The 27,632-nt window shown below is 42.4% G+C and overlaps 1 long non-coding RNA gene across 4 annotated transcripts in view; it reads right to left on the bottom strand.

The window, feature by feature from the left end:
* The window catches only part of LOC116277914 (uncharacterized), a 387,230-nt gene that overhangs the window by 338,264 nt on the left and 21,334 nt on the right, over window positions 1–27,632 (bottom strand). For 3 of the 4 annotated variants that reach the window (XR_012071091.1, XR_012071084.1, XR_012071104.1), the window contains exon 2: window positions 9,573–9,681. This is a non-coding gene — a long non-coding RNA (uncharacterized lncRNA). Of the gene's footprint in view, window positions 1–9,475; window positions 9,682–27,632 lie in introns of all 4 variants that reach the window. The other variant, XR_012071098.1, reaches the window with a different exon arrangement.

Genomic DNA, 27,632 nt, shown 5'->3' with positions numbered 1-27,632 from the left:
AAAATTTTTACTAAAAAAAAAAAATTTAAGTAGCTCAAGCTGTTAAAAAAAAATTTTTTTAAGGTAGCTCAACTTTAAAACTCCAAAGTAGTAATCCAAAATGAGGAGACTAGTTCCCATGTTATGTTGCCTTTAATTTTTAGTTTAAAGTGATGTGTTTTTAACATTGGCAAAATATCCTGTCTGATTATGGAAGGGCGGAAATCTTCCTAACCTAAAAGATGACTACAACTTGAATAATATCTATGACCTTTTCTGAAAGAGCACTGTTGTGTATTTTTAAGTAAACACTAAAACCAAAGAAAAAACTAGTTACTTAGAGCACTAAGGTAGCAATTTATAGACTGAAGTGTCAGGCAACAGTTGTAATTTGCGACAGCATTGACTTCCCTCTGTGCTCATAGGTGGTGGTCCTTTGAGGCCTCTTTGCAGTGCCCTTGGAATCTTAATACCCCATATTTCCAGAATAACATTATATTTAATACTTCATTTCAAACTTTCAAGTAGACAGACTTAATTCACATAGATAAAAACTGACCAAAGCAAGCAATGAATGAAACAAACAAACAAAAAAGAGTTAAGCACAGAAAAAGCCACAAGAATAAAGAAAAAGGAAGAAAGTAGGGAAAAGAGTAAGGCAAGGGAAGGTGGGTAAACAGAGAAACATACTATCAACATCCCTCAAGGTACCAGGAAAGGAAACAGGAAGAAAGGATAAACAACTGAGAATGGCCACATGGAATCAGTTGGGTGGGAATGGTCCTTGAGTCTGATGTTCTGTGAACAGTTACCATCTCAGGCTTTTGTTTCTATCTTATACCTGGAAGGACCAGAGAATTTGTGAGAAGGGAGGTTCTAAACACCATACCTACTCCTGTTTGATGCAGAAATCTTCTTAAACATCCCTGAAATATTTTCCTCTGGAACTGGAAAATGGGCAACCCAGCATCATTAAACTTCTGAAATTTCATAGGAGCCAGAGTAAGATTGATAATGATAGCCAGATATCAGCCTGCCTTCCTTCCCCCCTTCCTTTCTTTCATTCCCTCTTCCTTCCTTTCTTTCTGAATTCCACGATGTAGGGGCAGCACATGCTGCGTCTCCTCTCATCCAGAGAACTATTCTCAGCATAGTTACAGACTTCCAGATCTGGAAGTAGAAGTTGAACATGGTCAAAGAGAGGAGGCTTAACAAAGAAATATGAAGTTTAGCAACTGGAAAATGAAAATACAAGATTGTTTCCATGGGAAACTAGATTTAAGGCAAGAGGTAGTTCCATCCTGGATAAAAGCCTTTAAAGTTTCAGCTGCTGTTAATAATCCCTCAGGGAACCTCAGAGATTACCCTTGGTCGCCCTCTCTTTTCAGCCTACCCATTCCCTGTAGATTCTTTTCTTTCAATCCTCACTCTACTGGGAAGGCTTAACTTTCCTCAGTGGCCAGATCAAATCAATTCACAAAAGCTCCCACATGCAGGAGAATGAATTCTACATTCTCCCAGTCTTGGGGTTTCACCCTACGCCACAGTGATCACCAGAGAGAAAGAAATGGCAACCCAGATACACAAAAACACTGATTTTATTTTCACTGACACTAAGCAAGACAGGACAGGTTACAGCACAGGAGAAGCTCTGGTATCTGGTATAGCATAAAAAGTCAATTTTGTCCTTTGTTTACAACTCCAAGGCTAACATCCCAGTGATCTCACTCTGACCACACCTCACAACCCTCCCAAATTCCTTTCCAGATCCTTTTCCAGTGCAGAGTCAGGCGGACTAAATGCTGTCCTTAGATAATCACTGTTTATTTACATTTGACTTGTCTCATTAAAATACCGTTTTCAAGGAAGAGACCTCTAATCCCAGCAACCAGAGGCCCAGCAGGTACCATCTACTCTATGTTAAGACCTTCGTCCTACCTGGCCCCACTTTCAAGTATGTTCATATTTATCTCATCCTTAGAGTTAAAAGAATTCACATATACTTTAGCCTCCTCTTCCTTATCTTGATGAACTGAGTATTTCAACCTAAGCTTAAAAACCCCGTACTATTGTCTACAAAATTACCTAACTTCTTTTTACAAGGCCTTTTACCAAAAACAAAACAGTAACATTTGAAGATCCACACACTACTATTGCTTCTATTCTAACAGTACAGACATCCTCCTCCTCTTTGTCAGAATCTATCATTCTCCCGGATCAAACTCATCCAAGCATAGTTACACCATTGTCTTGAGATGGATGATGTCCAAGCTTCTATCTGTAGCACAGATCTTTCTTCTAAATGCCAGCCTCTATTTTCAGCTATTTATCTGACATGTCCCTGAACCATTCTGCTTAGCTTGGCTTCCCTGGGAAGAAGAGCCTGAGATGGAGATTTCCATGTGGATGGTTTTTTTGGGGCTGCTCTTAGGAACACCACCTGTGAAGGAGTGATGTCAGCAGGGCTGGGCAAGGAGAGGTTAAACTGTGATGCAGCCACTGCAAAAGCTCAGTCAATCCCACAGAAACCAGATGGTCCTTCAAATCTGTTCCAAACTGGGGCAAGGAAACTCAGACTTCATATCCAAGATCTCCCTGCCGTTGGAGGCTACCCCAAGGGAAGGGGCATAATCCTGAGGGAAGCAGTTCCCCTCCGGGAAATTCCCAGGGAGGAATTTAGCTATAAGCCATGGCAGCCAACTTCCCAGACAGCAGGGAAGATGAGTATCTAGGAGCCTTACCTCCTCCTGTGATCAGAGGCAACTGCTCCTGCCAAGACTGCGACTTCTTTCCTTGCCTCATGCTATCTTGGCGTGAGGAGCCTAAAGTAACTAAGTGCAGTCAGAGCTTAAAGTTTAATAGAGACTCTCCCTGTGTTTCCTGATGGAAACATGCTCTTCTGGGAACCAGGATTTCTATACCCAAGGAGCCCAGAGTTGCGGGACTAAGAAACACAAATTCCCCAGGTGGGTTACTGGAAAGTGATGGCAAGAGGGGCCATCGTCTATTTCTACCCGCCTGGTTTCCAGACTCACGTCTTCTACCTTCCCAGGACACAGGACCATATGTTGGTGGTTGATTTAGAATGCACACTGCACACTAGGGGAGGACCCCATGCTTACAAGGTATTAGCTCAAAGTTGATGCCACAGCTGTGCCTTTCAAAGGCCATTCAGTTGCTCTGTTTGGCTGCAGCTTCTAGGTGGCATGGTATGTTAGGGCTGGAAGTGTGGGACATAATGGGAAGAGTGGAGCCCATGGTCAGGGGCCCGTTGCTGCACTTCCTTGGCTGCAAATAGGTCCAGGTGGCACATCACAGTAACATATCCAAACTGAACACATCATCCTCCCTATCCCCACTCCCAATCCACCCCACATCCTGTGTTTCCTATCTTGTAACAAGCAGACTGCCATGCTGCCCAAATGGGATGTTCCCAGGCAAGCCGTGCCACTGCCTGAATAGCCCTGGCACTGCCCCCTCTCTGGCACATGGTTCTGTATCCCAGAATATACTCAAAGCATCCTCCTGGAGCAGTAGTCTACTCCAAGATAAGTAGTTTTTAATAGCCTTACTATATAGAAATAACAAATATGTTACAAAGCAGAACAAGAAATCAGATGAATTTTCAAAAAACATAGACAACTTCAAATAAACATGATGCTTTAGCAGACTGATTTGGACTGAATGCCCAGAATCCTGGAGAAACGTGTGCACTGTCCTATAACCTTAGAAATTACTTAAGAGAGGGAAGCAATGCTTTGGGAATGAGCGCCAGAGTAATAATTAGGAGATTTGAAATTGAGAACTGGATTTCCAATTAATGATTTAATTTAGTTAAGACATTGAGAAACTTAATTCCTCCATTTCCTCATCTATAACCCTACCTACAAATATCTGTTCAGTGTCTGCTCTTGGATGTCTCAAGGCACTGCAAACTCAACATGTCCAAAACCTATGTATAATTTTTCTCCGCAATCCAGCCCTTTTCCAGTATTTCCAATCCCTGTAAATGACACTACCACCCATTCAAAAACCTAAGAATTCTCCTTGACCCCAATTTCTTTTTCAACTCCTATATTAAATCTATAACCATGCCCTGCTGATTTTACTTCCTAAAATCAGGACAGATGGCTCTAGAACTCATCCATTTCTGTCCATCTCCTCCACCATCACCAACACCCCACCCCAACCCACTTCTTATCTGGACCAATGCAGGATCCTCCCAATTGTTCTACCTACATGTACTCTGCCCCCACACCATTCTCCGGAGATTCTGGGCATTTCGTCCAAATGCCCCTCCCCCCCTCAACACACACACATCAATTGTCCCCAGTATAACCAAAATAACCCTTTAAAGAGCAAATCCCATTCTACCATTACTGCCTCCTATTTAACATGACCTAAGAGGCAAGACATGGCCAGGTCTCTGCCTCCCTCTCCAGCCTAGTCTGAAATCAAGCTCTCACTCACTCTGCCCTCTGGAAATGCTCCTCTATTATGGGCTGAATTGTGCACCCCTCACCCCACCCGCTGACCTACAAAAAATTCATACGTTAAATTTCTAACCACCAGTACCTCAGAATTCACTTGTATTTGGAGACAGGGTCTTCAAAGGAGTAACTAAGGTAAAATGAGGTCACATGGGTGGGCCCGAATCCTTATAAGAAGAGGAAATCAATAGACAGGCACATACAGAAGAAAGACCTTGTGAAGATACAGAGAGGATGGCCATCTAAAGCCAAGGAGAGAGGCTCAGATCAAACCACCATGACTGAAACCCTGATCTCTGGCTTCCAGCCCCCAGAACTGTGAGAAGTAAATGTCTGCTGGTTAAGCCACTCAGTCTATGATACTTGATTACAGTGGGACTAGCAAACTTCCTCCCTAAACAAAATTCCTAAACCATATCAAAAATAATAGCTATCAGTTTCTGGGCACCTGCCCCATGCCGGGGTCTGCCCTTGGCCCTTTTCTCATCATTTTATTTTACTCTGACAAGAACTATCATCACTAATGAGAAGGAACTGAGAAATTCACATATTTGTAAAGTATGAGTGTAATAAAAATTCAATCTCCTTTTAAGTGAAAGCTGAAGAGAGGTTCTCAGCCACAGCTGGTGGAACCGACCATGAGAATCTGCCATGATGGCTGTGAAGGAAAGAGGATGGAAGGAGTGATGGAGAGGTCTTGCCTTGGGGAAGCTCTGGGATCTAGCTAATGTTCCCCAGTCCTCCCTCCATCCTGCAATTCCTGTGTATCTGAAGACAGGTCCTCAGTGAATGCACAGCTAAATGGCTGTGTAAAGCCATCAGAGAGAAAGATGTCAAATATGTCAGCGCTACAGAGCCTCTGTAGGTGCACTTACATCCATTCATGTCCTTCTGAATCTGCCTGGGAAAGTAATGACTGCTTTAAGGTTTAGAGTCATGTCAGCCTAGGTCTGAATACAACTTCTATCTTCTTCTATTTGGGAAAGCCATTTAAATTCTTTAAAACCAAGTTTCCTCATTCATAAAATAAGGCAAGTAAGTATAACAATTTTATGATAGGGATATTATAAGAACTCAATGAGACAGTATGTGTAAAGCACTTATGTAATACCAGCATAGAGGAGGCTTAAATAGTATCCCATTAATTTGATGAGAAAGCATGCCTTCACATAGGGTCTGTCTATGAAATTAAGCATAAGGTCTTACCTGTTTGAGGTACGATCTTGTAATGGACACTGTCAGGGCTCCTCCCAGCTCCCCTCAGGCTCCTTTCACTTTTCTGAGTCCCCTCCCCGGGCCACTGTGTTCTTTGGCCTCTGACAGCCGCATCTGTGCCTCTCTTGGGTGATACCTCAGGCCACTGGAGCCTGATGGATGACAGGTACATGAGTATGAAAGCCCAGCTCTCTTGCTCTGTGTGAGGATAAACTCTAAGTTCCCTAGTGGGATCGAAATGGGGGTGAATCTTTGCCTGAAATGTCATCCTTGCTTGACTCTTCCACTTACCCATCCTGCCTCTCCACCCTCTCAATTCCTCAATAAATTTCCCCTGGGATCATTTCGTCAATATATCTCTTTCACAAGGACCCCAATCTCAGGGTCTGCTTCTGGGGAGTGCACCCCAAGAAAGATCCCATCCTCCTGGTACTAGCAGGAGGACTGACAGCCTTTTCAAAGGTCCAGCTCTAAATCCTGCAGAAGAGGCAGGATGCAGGGCTTGGAGAAATGGGGTCCAGGTGTTTAGCCTCTCAATATTCAGGATGCTGGTCCTTCACAAACACAACTAGTGAAAAAAGACATGGGTCAAAATACTCTCTTTTGAAATCATCACATTTGAAATTGGAAATTTGAGAAATAGATGTCCTTATCCTTTTGACTTCTTTTTCTGAGACTTAGTGCTTCCATCTGTGAAGCTTTTATACTAGTAAGTTTCACACAGAGTTTACAGGGATGCCTGTAATTGCATCTTAACCAAAATATTTTTAAGTTTGTGTATTTTCTTTCTACAATATCATCTCCTCCCACTTAGCCCATTGTCACAGAAGATGCTGCAAGAAATCCCAGCCAGCATGTGGCCAGCTAGAGCACAGAGGCAGTCATGCCATTAAACCTCAGGGTCTCTATGTAAGGGGTCTCTACTATGACAGGGACAGAGATCACCAAGGTCTTTACCATCACAGACACACTGACCACCAAGGGGGCCATTCTTTCTTCCCACTGGTCTGTTCAAGTTCAACAAATACTTATTGAATACTCTCTGTGCAACAAGCACTCTGCTATCTGCAGTGACCAGTGAAACTGATGAGTTTTTGCCCTTGTGGAATTAAAGATAAAAATTAATGAAAGAAACATATAATTGCTAACTACTCTAAATGCCAAGGAAAAAGCCCAGGGTGCCAGGAGGGCATATCACAGGGGATCTGCTCTATGGGAGTGAGTGAAAGAAAGCACTCAGGACAAAGTCAGGAGAAGAGGAGTGGGGAGGGAAAGAGGTGAAAGAGCACAGAAGGAATCTTGTGCAAAGATCCTGAGGCAGAGACAGGACTGGAGCACAAAATCAAAAGAAGGTGGTGGGAAATGGCACTGGAGAAGTGACGTGGAGTCAAGTACCCCCTACCTCTGCGATGCATGATCCCATCCTCCCCAGCATGTGAGCCTGGTCTCTGAAATCTAGTGCTTTGCATCTAGGCCCCGCCTGGTTTCAACCATATCCAATTTTTGATATTACCTAAGATTGTTTTTTATTGTGAATTGATACAAGAGTATGGAACTCTGATGGTGGAAGTGAGCTCCTAACAGGGAGGGCAGAGGCTTTCAGCGCAATATGCAGTAGTCAAATCATCAGCAATCATTTTCTAGGGATAGTGATTAGGGGTCCGAGTTGAGCTGTGAACTGTGCTCCCTCCTTTCCTAGAGTAAATAACATAAATGCTCCAGCAAGACTCTTCTGGTTTGCTGGTAAACCCAGATCAGAACACTACTTATCAAGAGACCTCTAAGCACCGGATTCCTTTTTTAATGTCATGTGCAGCATTCAGCATTACTGCTAAAAAAAAAAAAAAACGCAACTTTGCCAAGAATAACCAACATAAATGTGAAGGACTCTTTTACAGTGACTAATGTCTGCAATGATGAAGGAAGTTCAAGGGAAAAGAGCCTCAGTGGCAGGCCTGCAGAGATGAAAGCCAGCTGAGGAGAGGCGCGGACCTTGAGATTTAGCGCTCTTGAAAGGCTGTGTTATCTTTTCACTCCAGTCAGTTTAAAATCCTCACGTTGTGTTTCAGGGACGGGGATGCTAATGAGTCCAGTGCAACAAGTCACAAAAACCCAATGGAACCAAGCCAGCCCTTTGTCCGGACCCCTCAGTTGCCCTGTCCCCCGCCATTCTTCTGCTTGAACCCCACCAGCCCAGCCAGCTAGACCCGGACCACCAGAGGGGAAGTTCAAAATTAATGAAGATTTCTATTTTACAAATAACTGTGCTGCTCAAGAGATGGGGGAAAAGAAGACAAAACAAAAACTGTATGAAGAATTCACTAGAAGCTTAAAAAAAATAAAATTAAACAAAAGAAGGGCAGAGGCTTTTTCAATCCCAAAAGGAAAGCAGTAGAGATTCACTTGAGGCTTGGATCACTTAACCTTTATTTTGAACCAAAACTGCTCCTTTATACCAGGGGTTAAAAAAGCAGCTTATAAAGAGAGATAAGCCTCAATTATTACTAATTCACAGCGTGTTTCATGAGACTTTCCCATGATGAGACGCACACTGCAGCTCACCCTCGATCTTCAATGAAGGGAGTATCCAGCTAGGGGGTTCCCCGGGCTCCTTAGCAACCGCTCACTCAGCCATTTAGCTGAGCCCTTTCTTATCACTGCCCACATCCATGGCCAACCGAGCCCGGGCAGAGCTCGCCCAGGAGACCCGCCAGCTACATTCTGGAGGGCTCTGCTGAGATAACCGGTTCACTCGGCCACAGTGATGCTTTCCCTCCCACCCTGCCAACAACCCAGAATCACGTGAAGAGTGATTCAGAGGGGACACCCCCCAGAGTGCACGTGGTACCGCATGCAGAGGGTTAAGACAAATCAGGCAGCAGGTCAAAAAAATATGTGTACACTTTCCCGCATTCTCTGAGCTTGACTGGGGCTCCATGCTCCCAGAGGAAGTAAATTTAGAAGAAATCGTGCACTTTCTCGATCTGACAACAGGGCAACTAATAGAAGACAATGACAAAAGTAAGAGCAGCAGCTGAAGGATGTCAGGGCAAACTGTGCCTGAGGTCAATGGTTTAAAATAAAACTTGGAAAAAAAAAAAAGGAAAAATAGCCTGCTTAGCCTGAGCAAGGCTCTAAGCAGGAACTTGACCTTGTTGAGTTCACACAGGGGTAGCTTCTGGAGCATCAATATTGGTATCATAATCCCCACCTACTGAGCACTACCAGTATACCAAGTACTGTTTAAAATGCTCTATCTGCCTGCTATCATTTATTTCTTATGATAACCCCACAGGGTTGGTACTTTCATTACCTCCACATCACAGGTGAGGAAACTGAGGTTCAGAAAGTTCAAATAAGTTACTCCAGGTCACACAGCGAGAAAGTGTAGACCATCAAACCCAAGACTGCCTGCCTCCAACCAGTGCCACACACATCCTGTTCGTCTCTGCAGCCCAGCCCCCAGGACAGAATGTCAGCAAACAACATGGAACCCAAGTGACACATCCCCAGCTGCCTCCAGCTAACATAACGAGAGCCCCAGCTGAGTTTCCAACGCCCACCTGCTGGTCGTGGCAATAATCAAGGGAGAGGGGTCATGACGCCCCTTCTGTTCAAAGAGTAGATCTAAGCTAAGCAACCCCCAGATCCTTTGGTGGAGCAGAAGGACAGACTCCCAGGGTGGGGCCAGCCTCCAACTGTCACATCCACAGAGCAAGGTGTTCCTGAAGGCCAGGGCAGATGTGACAATCTGAAGGGAGAAATGAGAATGTCTCTGAGAGGAGACTTACCCTCCACTGCAGGTGGGTGTGAAGGAAGCACATAAAGCCAGCTGAGCTGAAGAGGGACAGACTGTAGGAGGCCAAAACTCCAGTCACGACCACTCACCTCCAGAGCTCCCAGCAGGTGCAGCGTCAGGTAGCACAGATGGGGCCCTGAAAGGCCAACGAGACGCAGCAGCTGAGGCCTGGCCTCGGAGGTGCTCAACAGATGCCTGCTGGAGAATGAACAAGGTAGGAGATTAAGAGGGACAGACAGCCGAGTGTAAAATAAACAAGCTACCACCTGTACAATGCAGCACAGGGAACATAGCCAATATTTTACAACAACTATAAATGAACTATAAACTTTTTAAATTGTGATGCACTATGTTATACACCTAAAACTTCTATAATACTTATATAATATTGTACATCAACTATACCTCAATTTTTTAAACGTTCAGTTCTGTTTTAAAAAAAAAAAAACCCACGAACAAGTTGCAAACAAGACCTCAGACCCGGGTGTGTCTGCTTCAAAACACCAACACCACAAGGTGGACTGTTGGAATTTGTCTGGCCTACAGAGGGAATTTGGGGCCAGGTTTCCAGATGGGGACTGGGTCTAGAAAATGGCAGTATTTTTAGAAAAGTGAGAGATGAAAAACTGGAGGTGCCTCACCCAAGCTCAGGTAGATCAAAGAGAGAAACACGGTAAGAAGGCCAACCTCCAGGTTCCTCCTTCTTAGCCTCTCATCCCCACAGGGTTTCCACCCGTGCCTAAGCACAGAGTCACCTGGGACACTTGTTTTAAAAACACAGATTCCTGGCCCTCATTCGACATTTACTGAATTCAAGTCTCCAGGGAGCGGAGGAGCATGTATATTTCTCATAAGGACTGCAGGACCGTTTAAGAGCAGTCATGTCTGGGAACCACAGCAAGAGTCCAGACCCTTCCTACAATGGCCTTTCTGACATGAGACTCACCAGTGCAACAATTTTGAAAGCTATTTCCTAGCTCAAATGACTATCTAGTGGTTTCAGGTTAAAAAAAAAAAAGTTAAAATTAAATACAATGGGAAAATCATCTTTGAGCGAAGAATAGGAATTAAGTGAAAATGGACCACTTAGCAATTATTTTCAAAAACCAGATAATTTTGAATAAAACTGCCAGCACAGCAGAAGCTGAAGGCTTGTTCCCTTGCATCCGTCGTGCTAATAAATGTGCTAATAATAAAGAAGACTTATTTGGAATTCAAACAAAAGTCAAAGAATAAGCTCACTGGAGACCTGGATGTATTTTTTAGAGACTGTGCTTTCCTTAGGAACTTTAGACTTGAAATTAGGAATCATTAAGTGGATCTTCTGAGTAAATAACTGAGAAAGATCTTGATCCCAGTCCACCTCTTAGAAGTCTGCATCATCCCGACCCCATTCAGTGGTAGACATGAGAGTCTCCTCTTTGTGTCTGCTGGCTGGCCTGCTGGCTGGCCTGCAGGAGGCTGGGTGAGGGAGTGGCCGAGGATATGGCTTTGGAAACAGGCAGACCTGGATGGGTTCAAGTCCTGCTTCCATAACTACGTGTCCTTGGGCAAGTCATTTAAACTCTCTGGGTCTTGATTTCACCACCTATAAATGAGGGTGGTAATGAAACCTTATTCCTAGGGTCGTTACGAGTATGAAATGAAGAAAGGTAGTACGCTATCTGCACGTCATCAAAGCTCCATAAGTATCAGACAGTTTCATTACCATTTTTATTGTGAAGTCTTAGTGTTACTCAACTTTTTAAGTAGCACTGGCCTCATGTGGTCACCCTCTGCTAAAATACTTTCTCTTCCTGGCTTCAGAATTTGCCTGCTTGCAGACCTGACATCTCAATTTTCATCCAGAGCTGGCAGTATCATCCACATCAGCAACACAGCTTTTTAAAAAAATCTCTTTTCAGGCCAAAAGTTGCTCTGATTTGCCCCATAATAAATCTGTGCTCCTGATGGGGAATGGACTGGATTTCCCCATGTTTAACTATGCTGAAAAGTCAGACCCTATAGCTCTATGTACATTCCCTGTAGTGGGATTCCCTCATTCACCATTTAGCCAAGTCTTTCTTTTCCTTGAAAATCCCCTACGTGAGGCCTTTCTTCCCAGTGGACCTAATCTGTGGTGGGGTCGCACTTCACCGACGACCTAAATTCAGCATTCATTCATTCATTCATTCTCTCAACAAAGATTTACCAAATGCCTACCAGCTGCAACACTGCTTTCATCTGTATCTCTCATCTGGCATTCTCTTGTGATTAATAATAAAATTATTATTATATTATGTTATTCCGTCTCCACACCAAATTTTAACTCCCTTACCATCAGAGACCGTGCTGAATCCCTCCCTAAGTCCCTAGTGCCTAGCAAGTGCTTTCCACACAGCAGACTTCCAGGAAAAGATTCTGCATTGACCATGATACAGATCCTTATCCATGTGGGGCAGTTTCCCTCACAGTAGAGAAGATACAGTGCTCAACCAGCTTGTATGGGCTTGCTAGCGAGATATAAGACCTTAAGGTAAGTCCCTTTGTCTCTGAGATACCCTCAAGCCTTAAGACTCAGTGCAACTTAAATTCATGTCCTTCTAAAGCTTTGTCACTTCACCCTGGGCCTCAGTATTTTCCCTAAGGATGCTGCTTTCTCGGTATTCCAACATAGAGGAAAGCCAAGGAACAAAGAGACCTGTATATACTCAGACAATGGTTTCTGCATCTTCCTAGTGAAATCACATTTTCTGTTTTATTTTATTTAAAAATTCAAAAGCATTCTGCTGCTAATCTTATCCACCTCCCATCTCATCCTTTATCCTCTCCTTCCCTCCAAGAAAAGACAAATAAAAACATCCTGAGATCAAGCTGATTCCAATCAGCACCACTTTCCCCATTCCCTGGAGAACAAGGAACTCAGGAGTCGGCCTGCTACCAAAGATGAGAAAATTACAAAAGTAAAAAGACCAATATCTGTCCTGAAGCAGACTGAAAATTCCCTGCACACCTGATTTGTTTCACTTCTCCTCTGGATGATGTGGCATCATGGAGACACAAGTTTTTCCTCCATTAATAATTTCTGCCTTCAAAGGCAATTCATAAAAGATAAAATAAAAAAATTTTAAAGCAGTCCATACATCTTGGGCGATGGGAGTTTCATTAAGACATATTTGTTACTTAGATCTAACATCATAAATTCTATTTGAATCTGATATTTGAATTCCTTCATCAACTTTCCTATACCCCTAAAATGCAAAAGTTACTGTATTTCCTTCTTCAGTCACAGATATCTTCCAAGATGTTTTAAGTTGGTGAATAAATTATTGCAGAAGTTATCTGAATTGTGCAGCCACATTGGAGACCAAAGTGAGTGTCTTTGAAGCCACTGGTCTTCACACCATCGTGTGAGGGCACACTGTACCCATTGCCCTGCTCACAGCCGTGTCCTTGGCAACTGTGGGTCCTAAGGCAGAGAGAACAACGGTGTGGGTGGACTTCTACAAAGTCATCACCACGGGTGGAGAAGCGAAGTACAGGTTGCACTCAAGATGGATGAAAAGCATATTTGGACTCCAAGTACAGCACAGTGCATGTCATAATATATTACTGCGATGTTCTCAGACAACCATTGATGCATTTGATTCCCACTCTAAGCTGCCCAAAAAGGCAATGATGAGAAAGTCTGGCACTTAGCTTGGGTACAAAAAAATGCAAGAAAATCACAGGAAGTTTATAGTTCCTCAACTTGCTGGCTGTTCCATACTCAAGGAACATGAGCTTCCATTTCTATTTCTATTCAAACAAATTAAGCCATGGACTCCAGTTCCTGCCACTGGAGCCATCTGATTGCTTCACAGCCTCTTTCTGCTTCTCTTGATTTAAAGTCTTGTGAGGGGTGAAGTGGATCAGAAGACCTACTACTCCCCTCAAAGAAATAATCTTGCAGAGAAAACAAATAGAACTCTTGGTCATTTTTCTAAAACTTAAATGAGCACTTGATGCTGGGAACAAAATAACTATTCTTACTGTTCTTTCCCAATTAATGTCCTCTTGTCTTGCTTGGTAGTGAAACATACAACATGATTTTAAAGCCATGAACTAGATACAATGTCTCTAAATTTAATAACTGGGCTCCACAAGCAAAACACTAAGGGAAAAGTAACTTTTTTTTTAAATTGCCCTGCAGTTAGAGTCTGCTCTTTTCACCAATTCTCTCTGGTTGGGAACAATGCCAGGTATCCTAACTTTTTAGGTACCATTTTGCAAATTCATTCTACCAGAACCCAAACAGCTCCCTGTACCAAACATTAGTTCATTCATTTGGTAAAAGAAAGCATAAGGTCAAAGTCATGTGAAACTCTTTCATTACCCATTTAAATAATAAGCCCAGTCAGCTCAGGGAATGAAGACATGACGGATTGTAAGAAAAAAAAATTCACTTCCCTACTGCTCTTCAATAACACCCTCCTCTCTCCCTTCCTTTTCCTCCCACAATTTCCTCCCTGAGCCTTCAATTTGCCACTGTCACAAACGGACCCAGAGTCCCTTAGAACAGAGTGGGTGTTCACAAAGGAAAAGGCAGAAACTGGGCCGTGGGGAAGTAGCCAGCCACAACTCAGTTCTTCAGGCCATGAGATTACCTAACTTCATTCCTTCCCCTACAGACACAGGTAGGTGGCACAAGAAGAACTAGCTGAAAGTAAGACGCCATTGTATGCAAAGAGGTGTAATTCATGACTATTCAGAGTCATCCAGGGTTCAGTATTGCTGTTCTGATCTTTCTGAGTAGGAAATAAATTCTGTCAAAGGAAGTGAGACCTTATCAGTCCTCTCTGGGAGAAAAAGAAACAGTTATATGTTTCTAGTGAGGAAGTACTAATGTTAAATATATCCATATAGATAGACAGAGAGATAAACATAGAGATAGGTATGGGTAGCCCGAAAGAGCTAGACTCACAGATCTAGGGAGAGAGAGAGAGAGAACTGACTGTTGATAAGTAGATACCTAGGTCAATTGATCATCATTCCTGGGATATCAGTACAGAATTGTAAAACAGTGCTGCAGGTTTGTACACAAATGAGGGGAGCATGTGAAGTCAAATCTAAATAATTCTACGCTGCTTCCCAGAGATTTTCAGGGGAAAATATCCTTCTTCTCAAATGCTATCAGGTGGAGAGCACTTAAAGCCGAACCAAGTAACAATGAGCTGCTTCCCAGAGGTTTTCAAGGAAAAATATTTTTCTTCTCAAATATTATCAGACAGAAAATCTAATAGCCACACAAGGGAGATCCCAGCTGGTTACATAATCCACTTTACCATCAACAGGCTTTTGTCATTCTCACTGCACTGTTTTTGGCAGATCATGCTGTTGTAGTGTTTGAGGAGGAAGCAGATCCACAAGTTTCAAAGAATACCTATTACAAATGGCACCTTCCCGCCTTTGTCTCTCTGGAAAGGAAGAAGCTCGAAAGCAAACCAACTTTCCCATCATAATCTGAGATTTCTCAGGTTCACTTATGGAAGAGCCACACTATGGAGGGACTAAGAGCATGACCTCCACAGTCCAAGATAACTGGGTTCCACTCCTTCCTCTTCCTGGTAGGAGGACTGAAGCCTCACTTTGCTTGTTAGGTAATAAGCTATACCTACTTCATGATATTATTATGAGATGTAGGATTAATGCATGCAAAGGACCGAGGCCACTGTACACAGTAAATTTTCAATAAAACTAGCAATAATTACTGTTATCTTTATTAATAAATTGATTTTGAGACTTACAGTTCAGATTCTGTAGATCTTGATACTGTCATGAAAATCCTGAGACTGGTTGACAACATCATGTATCTTACAATTTCCAAGACAATTTCAGTTTTAAATATCTTATTCTATGTTCATACATCCAAAGTATAGTCTTAGTAACTAGGGTACTCATTGATAGATAGTGCAGGTTATTTGCAATGAAAGAAGGAAGGAAGGCAAAATTAAGAAAATACAGGATCATGTTATCTTTTCGAATTAGAGTTTCCTCTGGATATATGCCAGGGGTGGATAAAGGAGTTGTGGTATACACAAACAAACAAACACACACACACACACACACACACACACACAGAGGAATACCACTAAGCCATAAAGAAGAATAAAAATGCCATTTGTGGCAACATGGATGGACCTGGAGATCGTCATACTAAGTGAAGTAAGCCAATCAGGGAAAGATGAGTATCATATGATATCATTTATACGTGGAATCTTAAAAAAATGACACAAACTTATTTATAAAACAGAAACAGACTCAAAGATATAGAAAACAAATTTATGGTTACCAGGGGAGAAATGGAGTAGGAAGGGATAAATTAGGAGTTTGAGATTTGCAGATACAAACTACTATATACAAAATAGATAAACAACAAGTTACTTCTGTATAGCACAGGGAACCATATTCAATATCTTGTAGTAACTTATAGTGAAAAAGAATATGAAAAGGAATATATGTATGTGTATGTATGACTGGAACATTATGCTATACACCAGAAATTGACACAACAGTATAAACCAACTATACTTCAATTTTTTTAAAAAAAATCATTATAGAAAGAGACAAAAGAGAGAATACAGAAGCTATTGAACATTGTGGTTCCCAAACTGGGGTTCCTGAACCCACTAGAGATGAATGAGAGCAATCTTTTGGTATAACCAAAGTCATAATAGACATCTTACAAACTACACAGCCATAAAGATGCCAAACTGTAACCAGCAGAGTAGATAAGTATATCTAACGCTTTAATGGAAAAGGAAATGAGAAATGGTTTCAAAAATACAGCTTACCGTTGAAGTGCCAGTGGTAAAAACCTGTAATGAAAAGGGTGTTCAGTGATAGAAAATTTAGGAACTACCATTTCAGATCAAGTTCTTCCATGGCTCCAGGGGAGTGGACACCAAAGCTAGGCAGGCAGTTACTTAAAAATGTTCTAGTCTATCAGGAACTTGCTGTTGAGTTTTTGATCCAAAACACAAAGGAAATGCCACTCTCACAAATCCTCTCCAAGCTCCTCTTATATCAAATCAGCAATTGCCTTCTTTTCAAACCATAAATAGATGTGAAGTGCTATTTTCACAGAACTGGTTCCATAAAATCACATTTTAACAGTGAGCAGGAAATGTAAAAATATGCATTTGAAGTGAAGGTGCTGACCTCTGTTTTAATAGATAACACACCAAGATATGTCCTGAATGGGATGGTGGTTCTAACAGTTACTTTTCAGCAAGCCCTGAGCTCTCCTCCTGGGCCTTTATCCTTCTGCCTCCCTCAACCCACACACCTTTGTTGTCTGGATTCTGGAGGACCCTGTGGCTGTGGAGCAGAGTGTGCCTGTTGGCTATGATGGGGGAGGAAGGCTTCATCTCCACCTCTTCCGTGCCTACCAGGTGTAACCAGCAGAGCTCCAACACAGGACTTGGAAAAGGAGAAGACCACAGTCTCCCCCGAAATACACAGACTAACAGGCTGACCATCATTATCAGCTCTTAACTGAGGAGCACTCATAAGCTGGGACACAATAAAATTTGAGGTGTAAGAGTTAAAAACCAGAATGTCAGCATCCCGAGTCAATGGTTTAAGAACTGGCTGTGACACTCAACACACTTACACACAAAAGAAATTCCATCTCCTGAGATATCCAAGCCTTTCCACAGCCAAGGCTGGTTTGTGGGTCTGAGGGGTGATGTTCACCCCAGAAGTGGAGAATTGGGTGGGAAACCAAGAAAGAGGAGGTGAGTCATGTCCCTTTCCTTGTGTCTGCCCTCTGCTATGTGGCTTCCTTATTTTATTTAAAATATTTCTGGGAATGCTCTGAACATACGCCTGTATTATCTTCCTAAATGAAGCTAAACATGTCTGGACTAGAAAATACTGTATTTTACCATCTGAATAAAAAGACAGAAATTAACAGTAAGGATATACCTCCCTACAAGCTAAACAGTATTTTTCTTGCCACCTTCAAGGTACTCAGAATTTTCTCAGCCATCACAAAGAAAGATACACTGCACTCTTTAGGAAGATGGGAAGAGGGGACACACCCCTCCCCCAGGGTAGGACATACGCTCTGAGTGCAGTTTTCTTATATTTACTTCCCCCTGTGACCAAAAGATTGTATTTATGAGTTGCAACTCTTTTTATTTTTCCTTCGCATGATGCTGTAATCAATGAATAATCATACAGGCATTCATAAAGTACCTATTCCATTCCAGCAACAGTAATAAGCCCTTTCAGTGAACTTTTTGACAACAATCTTTGAGCTAAGTATTCTCACCACTTCAGGAAGGAAAGTATATGACATGACACAGTCCTGGGAGCAGCCAGAGCTGGAATTTGAATCCATGTCTCTTTGTCTCCAAACCCTAAGTTCTTACCCTCTCACTACTCACACCTGTGCCAAGACCCAGAGTTAACAGGACTGACAGGCCCTGGCAAAGACTGGCAGGTCCCAAGTTAACAGGATTACAGGGGCTGGTGCCAGGGACACCCCCGGACACACCTTTCCTGCCTAGTCATGCCAGCTCGGGAGTCCACACTTCATACCTCCCTCTGCCTCCTCTTCCCCACGTGGCTAGCTTGTCTTCACCCAAGGAATCCTGGCTTGGACTTGGTGAACTGACCCTGATCTCTTTGCTTCTGACTTTAGCTTCTATTTTTTGGTCTGGTTTATGCCAAATCCTCACCTCTAATCTGAGTTTAACCAACCTTTCCAAAGTAGTTTTGTCAGTCAGCCATCCCATGACGCCAAAAATAATCAGCATGTGGGAGTTAAGAAAGTTCAAAATTTGTAGATACCGACAGGCACAGGTAGAATAGATAAACAAGATTATACTGCATAGCACAGGGAAATATATACAAGAGCTTGTGGTAGCTCACAGCAAAAAAGAATGCGATAATGAATATATGTATGTTCATGTATAGCTGAAAAATTGTGCTCTAAACTGGAAATTGACACAACATTGTAAACTGACTATAACTCAAATAAAAAGTTGTCCTATTAAAGACTTATGAGTGTGTGTGGTGGGGGGGACATAGGCACAAACACACTAGTTATTTAAAAAAAAAAGTAATATTAAGATAACCCTCTGTCCACCTGAGAAGACATCTGCCAGGAATCCTTTTGTTACCTTCAGAGAATTCACCACAGCCCTGCATGTCTGGGGAGAACTGCCCTGCAAGATCAAACCAACTGCACAAGCCCTCAGGTTCTTGCTCCTTTTCCCAGGCCTAGCTTGCCACCTACTGGCAAGACACAGGAGCAAGAATCCAGGAGCACAGACACAAAAAGAATGGCAGGAGCTGAACCAGACAGCTGCCCTCTGCCAAATATTCGTGTCCTTGGATTTTCCAAGGCCCGATCTGCCAGGCAACCATGGTAAGGCTAAGAGCAAGGTTAAGTTCTCACTCGCAAGCTGCTGTCGACATCTGTGTCTCCCTAAAGGAACACTATGAGAGAGTGAATAGTTTTTGTGACATTCATTGACAGAAAATTTTCTTCCATTTAAAAAGAAGCTGCATTTAAGAAAGAGCATCAGACAGAAGGGACAAAGACAACATCCCAGAGAAAGGGCCTGGAGGCTTCCCAGTGTCCCCGAGAGGGCATCAAGAACACATGAGCCCACAGCAGTGGGGCTAGTGAGCAAAGCCCACAAGAAAGTAGCTCATGGTTCTTCCCAGGAACTTGAATTTGTGAACCCCACTCCTTGAAGGAGTGCCAATAAATTCCTAGAGTTCAAACTAAACCCTAATGTTAACTGTCTCACTGACCGTCAGATGGAAAGATTCTCTAAAAAATAATAATATCCTTGCTAAATGCATGTAAAATTACAAATTTATAAATATAGTAAACAGATTAAAAACATATCATGCCAATTTGGTTTCAAGGTTGTCTTCTTCCAGGCCTTTGCAACATCCTTAATATCTCAACGAGCCCTCCCAAAAATGACTTTCTTACATTACCAAAATTAAAGCCACCTATTATTTGAGCCAGACTCTTCCTTCTAAGAATTTATCCCATAGAAACATTCCCGTAAGTATGCAAAAATATACGTACAAATATTTCAATCACAGGGTCATGCATAATAGCAAACAAACAGAAGCAACTTAAATATCTACTAATAGGAGCCTGATCAATTAAAAAATAGTATATTTGATACATGCTACAACATAGCATGAACCTTAAAAAGGTTATGCTAATTGAAGGACGGTCATATATTATATGATTTCATTTATAGGCAATATCCAGAACAGTCAGAGCTACAGAAACAGAAAGGGGACTAGTGGTTCTCAGGGGCTTGGGGAGCATGATGGGGCTGGGAGCTGATGGCTAAGGGGTATGGGGTTTCTTTCGGGTATCATAAAAATGTTCTAAAGTTAACTGTGATGATGAATTCTCAACTCTAAACATACCAAAAGCCACTGAACTGTCCACTTTAAGTGAATGAATTGTAAATATGTGAATTCCATCTCAATAAAGCTAGAAAAATGGTACCACCAAAAAAAAATCTAAAAAATACATCTCATACAACTAATTACAAAAAACCAAACAACCCAATCCAAAAATGGGCAGAAGACCTAAACAAGCAATTCTCCAATGAAGACATACAAATGGCCAACAAGCACATGAAAAAATGCTCGATATCATTAATTATCAGAAAAATGCAAATCAAAACTACAGTGAGGTATCACCTCACACCAGTCAGAATGGCCATCATTCAAAAGTCCACAAAAAATAAATGCTGGAGATGGTGTGGAGAAAAGGGAACCCTCCTACACTGCTGGTGGGAAAGTAGTTTGGTGCAGCCATTATGGAAAACAGTATGGAGATTCCTCAAAAAACTAAAAATAGGCTTACCATCTGATCCAGCAACCCCATTCCTGGCCATGTATCTGGAGGAAACTCTAATCCAAAAAGATACATGCAAATAGAGAGCCCAGAAATAAACCCACAGACTTTTGGTCAACTAATCTTTGACAAAGAAAGCAAGAACATGCAATGGAGTAAAGACAGTCTCTTCAGCAAATGGTGTTGGGAAAACTGGGCAGCTGCATGTAAATCAATAAAGTTAGAACACTCCCTCACACCATATACAAAAATAAACTCAAAATGGCGTAAAGACTTAAACATAAGACAAAACACTATAAACCTCTTAGAAGAAAACAGGCAAAACATTACCCAACATAAATCTCAGCAACGTTCTCCTAGGGCAGTCTACCCAAGCAATACAAGCAAAAATAAACAAATGGGACCTAAGTAAACTTATAAGCTTGTATACAGCAAAGGAAACCATAAGCAAAACAAAAAGACAACTTACGAATGAGAGAAAATATTTGCAAAAGATAAGGCTGGCAAGGGCTTAATCTCCAGAATATATAAACAGTTCATACTTAATAAGAAAAAAACAACCCATCCAAAAATGGGCAGAAGATCTAAACAAGCATTTCTCCAATGAAGACAAGAATGATCAATAGGCAATGGACTTATTTACAAAACAAAAACAGACTCACAGATACAGTAAACAAATTTATGGTTACCAGGAGGGAAAAGGGATTGGGAAGGGATAAATTGGGAGTTTGAGATTTTCAGATACTAAGTACTAAATATAAAATAAATAAACAACATGTTTCTACTGCATAGCACAGGGAACTATATTCAATATCTCATAGTAAGCTATAATGAAAAGGAATATATGTATGTATATGTATGACTGAAACATTATGCTGTACACCAGAAATTGACACAACATTGTAAACCAACTATACTTCAATTAAAAAAAAGAAAGAAAAGTGTCAAAATCAAAAAGAAGAAAAGAAAAATAGTATATAGATACAATGGAATATCATGCAGTCAGTAAGAAAAATGAGAAATGCATTATTGAGAAAACTGTCAGAGATAAAGAGTCAATAAAAAAAGCATGTTGCAGAACAACAACAAAAAAATGACTTTTTCAAGCTTTGATTTTGTTCCCTAATCTTCTCCACCTGCTGAGAAAAGATGAGAATAAGAAAGAAAGGTTGACCAGTCTACCTCACTGCCCTCTGCTGTCACTTGTCAGAAATGGGTCTAATGGGTTTTAAGTAAATTTTAAATGTTGGAGTCTTTTCTCTATTTAAAATGCATGTGAATTTCAGGTTAATCATGATAGACTGACTACAGATATTCATTTCCTTTCCCTCCTAACCTTCAGCCAAAATGACAATGACAAAATTAAAAAGATATTACCCACAAGGACAAAGAGAATGAGAGAGGAGGCAACAGGAGACAATGCATTCTGGCACATTTGTGGAAGGCTGAGGACTGGTGGACGTTACAGAGCAATGGTATTTCCACCTAACTGCACACAGAGATAAATGTCACTGAGAAGCACAGGAATTCAGTCTGCAGAAACGCTGTGAACTGTGTGTCAAGAAGCACCTGGAATCAAAAGCAGGTAAAGCAAGGGGTTGCAAGTCTAGAGACAGAGCAGTTAGAAGCCAGTTTCCCACCTACCCGACTCTATTCCCACACAGCCAGGCGAGTACAATCCTCACCCATCACCGGGCTCCCCACCCCACCCACACTGGAAACTGGGGTGTATTCTCTGGAGAAATCAAGCCTGCGAGGCTCAAAATTCTGGGATTCTAAGTGAAAAAAAAAGAACCTGATATGGCACTAGGCAAAAAAAAAAAAAAAAGACTTCAGAGTGAATTCAGGCCCCTTCCTTCACCTGCATCCTGAATATCAGCAACCAGGTTTACATATCTCTATGGACTCAGATGGTGTAAACACTAACTATTCACTTCATCAAAATTTTGTCACAATCATACAGATAATGTGAAATTGATACATTTTCAATAGCAGTAAAAACTCAATGTTTGTAAATATGTAGGTAAACATCAAAAGAAACCATTAAAAGAGTAGAAACTAATTGCCTCTCAGATGTGTCAAGGAAATAGAGAAGGAAAGGGACCTGATCGTCTTCTTTGTAAGACTTGTACTGTATTTTTAAATTATGTGCATGTGTTACTTTGATAAATATTTTTTAAATGCAAATAGCTAAGCAGTTTCATTTGGCAGAGAGGACAATGTTCTGGAGATGAATGGCGGTGATGGTGGTACAACAATGGGACTGTGCTTATTGCCAATGACCTCACTTACAAATCATTTAAAAGGTAAATGTTCTGTAAATACCACAATAAAAAGAATTTAAAATGGCACTTGGTAATTAAATCAGGGCTGGCTGAACAGTCAACCATTAGTTGCCATCTACATTCTGTGGCAAGACTAAGTGATTTTTCTCATACAAATGAACTTGCAGGATCAAGCTGATTGGTCCATGGCATTCGTTAATTTCACTCAAAAGTTATCATATGATACCATAAGCACAGAACTCAAAATGACAAGAACAATGGAAGACAAATTTTGACCTCAAAGAGTTTGGAGTTGAACAGATAGAGAAGAGCTATCAACTACGTCAATGTAAGAATTGAAGATGTAGCCTGTGAAGACACGAGCAGATGGTGCCTTACAGCAACCACTCCCTGAGTGCCTGTCAGTGCTGAACAAAAACTGGAAACAGATAACTGCTACAGTTTTGGTGATAACGAAGTTTTGTAGAAACTTAATTCTACCCAAAAGACCAGATGACTTTCCAGAGGAGATGCCTTTTGAACAGAGGTTTAAAGGGCATTCCAAGCAGTAGCCAGTGACCTCTCCCAGAGGTCCAGGCTGTCCAAATACACCACAGACCCTGGAACTGGTGAGGCTGCCATTTAAAGCTACAACAGCTTTACCATAAAGGCTTGGAAATAAAGTTGACAACAAATTATTTTATGGGGCAAAACAATGTTTTCTCTGACAACCTGTTACCCTGAATGAAGAGGCTGACAGTTTGAGGCTGGGCAGGGAGACGAAGGCTTGGACAGAGCAGGGCAGGGAAGGTAGGCATTGACTGGTGGCCTAGTATTTGCTAATTCTCTTGTTCCTACTATCCAGAAACAATTACCTTCAACTTCACTTACCTTTCCCTAGCTTGAACAAACCAAAAACTTCACCTGAGAAAATTGCCCAGTTTTTCAAACCACCCAACAGAAGCAAACAATACAATTCATAAAGAGATTCGGTAGCTTAGAGGAGATGTATAAACCTGGCATCATCCCATCTCTTCTGCTAGTTTCAGAGTTCACCTTTAACTCATGTTTTCACTACAGAGAGGCCAGCCTTTGATTTTTACTTTGATGTACCTCCACATCCTACACACCAAGAAGATGCTTTGGGGTAAAATACTACATCTAATTTATTACCATAAAGACCAAACAAAATGTCTGAGAGAGCTCCTTCCTATGGAATTTTACATGCATATGGAAGCACTTAACTCCAAATTATGTAATTAACCCTACCCACTGACTTTCTCAAGTCCTAACCTGAAGGAATCTCATCATTTCGAGTATTCCTGGGAATTTTGAGAATTTGGTTTATTTTCTCTATAGTGGGGAAATCCCACAAAAATTTTGATTGTTAACATTTCTACTGTAATGTTACTTATGCCCTTTTTAGCTCCCCATGGAAGTGTGAGCCCCTCTGAGGAGGGACTGTGCTTTATTCACTCACTTATTCACAGCAGTAAGAGTTGGCAGCAACAGAGAGATACAAAGCAGAGGCTGTGGGTGCTCTGTGCTAATGACCTCAGCCCACCCAGGCTGGCACTTGTAGGTGGTTCTTATTCCTACACTGGCATCTCTGCCCAGAGGGGGCCATCTGGCCAGGGGAGCATGTCACCCTACTTGTACAAGACAAAGTGTGATGATTAAACGCCCCAATGAAGGAGGAGGGTTGGTGGATAAATGTCTTGGTATCCTGACTCTCACTGGGACAATTCAGCACAATGAATGGTCCCCAGCACAACGAATATCTAGTTGTCCATCTTTCCCTGTCTCGTTCCCACAATCTTTCACTGTAATTTCTGCAGCCATCTCTCAAATAAACTTCTATCATATGGAGTCTTTGGAAAAGCCTAGTGGAAGAATTGCAACAAAACAAATAGCTGTCCACCATTTGGAAAGTGGTTTCTAACATGCTGCTAGAGGCTGAATGGCTGACTGGAAAAGCAAGAGACCAGGTGACCTGAGCTGGCACTCTTAGGAGCTGGGTATGATCACATTCAAGAAGTTCCAAGGTCAGGCAGGCACAACATGAGTGGCTGGTACAAGAGAAATGCTACATTTAGGAATGGGCCCAAACAGGTCTGGAAGACACAACAAAGTTAACACAAAAAGAAGACCCAAATTTTTGTCCCTCCCTTAGTTCTTGGATTCCGTGAGAGATTCTCTAACACCAGCTAATGGAGAAGGGGGAAAAAGAATAACAAGCCTAGTGCATGGATGGGTCATAAAAATGCACTGCTACCTCAGTACAATGTATTCCAGAAAATCCTCCAAGCAGCACACATGGTCATTAAACTTGCGTGGAGGGAGAAGTGGTCAGAAGTCAGGATATCCTGGGCAGTGGCAACTGGCTTGGTAGGTTGGCCAGGGGCCTAGAAGGAGCAACAGGACGATATTCGGTAGACACGAGGAAGTCTGGAGAAGAAGCCCATAGATGGCGCTAGAGGAATGGTACAAAATGTAGGTCTTTGGGATTCAGGTCAATGTCTACCAGATCATTTAACATGAGATGTTATACAGAAAGGCTCACCCCATGGATGACAGCAAGCCTCTGTCCTTGAGCATCCCAAGTGCCTGCACAATAGTACCAGGTCCATAAGGACTAGCTGGGGTGGCAGGGAGGGAAGCAAGGCATAGGGTCAGTAGCCTGGGTGCCTTCTTATTAAAACTAACTAGTCATTACCTTTGCTAAATGTCAGCAGCAGAAACCAAAGCTGAGCCCTTAATCTGGTACATTTCCCAAGGAGGCCAGGTCATCCAGTAGCAAGTTTATTTCACCGGACTCCTTCTACCCTAGAAAGCACAGTAGTTCGTTCTTACTGGGACTGACGTGTATTTCAAGTACGAGGCTTGCCTTCTTTGCTGATGCTGCCTATACCAATAGCACTGTTGGAGAGTTCATGGATTATCTGAGTATCAGCATGGGATCCCATATAACTTCTTGGACCAAGGAACCCACCTTACAGCAGTGCAACAATGGACCCACGACCAGAGGATCCACTGGTCCTATCATTTACCACTCCACCTAGAAGGCTGCCTGCCTGACAGACCACTGAAATGACCTCTTCAACATGCAGCTTAGGTGCTAACTTGGAAATGACACCCAACAAAGCTGGGGCACAGGCCTTCAAGATGACGTACAAACGACTGAATCAATAATTATTATGTGATCAGTATCCCCGTAGTTAGAATACTGCTCTGGGAACTAGGGGGTACAAGTAGAAAACCCCTCTCACCATCACTGCCAGTGAGCCACTTGCGTATTTGGGCTTCCTGTCCCGGAAACTGTATGTTCGGAGGGATTAGAAGTTATATTCTTTGGGGCTGGAATAGACATGCCAGGGAACACAGTTAAGAACTGCACTGAAGCCAGCTACCACTGCCGCCTGGTCATTTGGGGCTCCGCTTAAGGAGCTAATACACTAGTTAGGGGAAACTGACTGTGATTATGATAAGGAAGTAAGGTGGCTCTAACAGAATGGGGCCAGGAAAGACTATGTCTGAGAATGTGGATGATTCAATGGGGTGTCTCTTAATGCTTCCACAGCCTTACAAAGGCAAGATAACCAGGGAGTCTCATTAGGGAAGAAGGTCTGGGTAATCCCACTGGGCTAGCAGTCTACAGGGGAAATGTAGGCAAGGGAAATCCAGAATGAGCAACTGTTGGGGAGAGGACGAGTATCATGACAGTCTGGGGAACAACTGCAGCAGTGTCCCATCAACACTCTGGCTGCTAAGTCCTTATACTAGGGATGTGACAAAAACCACCTCAAAGAAGAATCAGTGCCAGAGTGACCTGGTGTGGGGCATGGTGAGGAGCAACTTGAGGGATGCACCATGGAAGATGCATCCCTGCCTTGCCCTCAGCCCCCTGACACACCGTGGAGGTCATGTGAAGATAATTCCCACGTGGTCCACTGGCTTCCTGCATCTCTCTGCCTGAGGGCATTCTCTAGCTGGGGAGCATGCCTGGCTCTCACTCAGTGGGTAAGCCGTAAGTGCCAGGGAATTAACACCCCCAGAGTGAGTCTCCACCAATGAGGCGTGTTGATAACTGAGTTGATAATGATCCCCGCTTTCTCACCTCTTGGGGGCACAATTCTGAATTGTATTTCACATTGTTTCTTAGAGGGATCCCAATGAGACTGAGTCCCAGTTCCCCACAGAAGTAACCTGTTACAAAAGCTACCCAAAAGGTTTTTCTCCCTTTCCTGTCTCACTTCCCCACTCCCTCCCAGTGCTTCCTGGAATCACTTCCCAAATCAACTTCTTACACCCAAATCCTTGACTAAGGCTTACTTAAGAGGAAACTCAGGGTAAGACCAGTAAGTGAAGGAAATTTCAATATACTCAACCAACAGAATACTATGTGGCCAATGAAAATGAAAAGACACATGTATATCATGTTAACTCAAAGACAAGCTTTGTTTCTTCTGTTTACAACCACAAGCACATGAAAGCAGATGCTTAGAAAGGGAATATAGAGGCTGACCATGGCTTTGTTGGTTCTGAAGGAAGAAAGTCAGGGAGGGAGATAGCATCACAGTGCTGAGGGTTCTAATGAGATAAGGCTGATATTTATGTTTTGATTAGGTATGTTTTGACTCGTGTGCACAGCATTGCTCTCCAAGTTATGAGCAGTCACAAATCACAAATCAGTGACAAGATCACCTCCACCCTGGGTACTGCCCATCCTCTTCCCCAAAGCTGCTCGTCTGCTCACAAACAGAAGGCTGGAGAAGCTCAGCTGTCTACACAGGCGAAGCTAGACAAACTGCATCCAACCCTTGCAAACCAACTCCAGTTGGGAAGAAAAGTTTGACCTCTATGTTGGGATACCCAGTACCAAAACTCATTATCCAACAAGCCCAGAGCAAGTCCAACCAACTTCTGAGTCCAACGGGGCACAATGCGCCTGATCCACAAAAATGACACCATGTGGCTTCTGTCATTGGAAATCTTCCTTTTTACTGAGAGAAAACAGA

Source organism: Vicugna pacos, chromosome 3 (assembly GCF_048564905.1).
Source record: "Vicugna pacos chromosome 3, VicPac4, whole genome shotgun sequence".
Taxonomy (NCBI): domain Eukaryota; kingdom Metazoa; phylum Chordata; class Mammalia; order Artiodactyla; family Camelidae; genus Vicugna; species Vicugna pacos.
The sequence above is the reverse complement of the archived record's forward strand: the minus strand, read 5'-3'. Positions and strand labels throughout refer to the sequence as shown.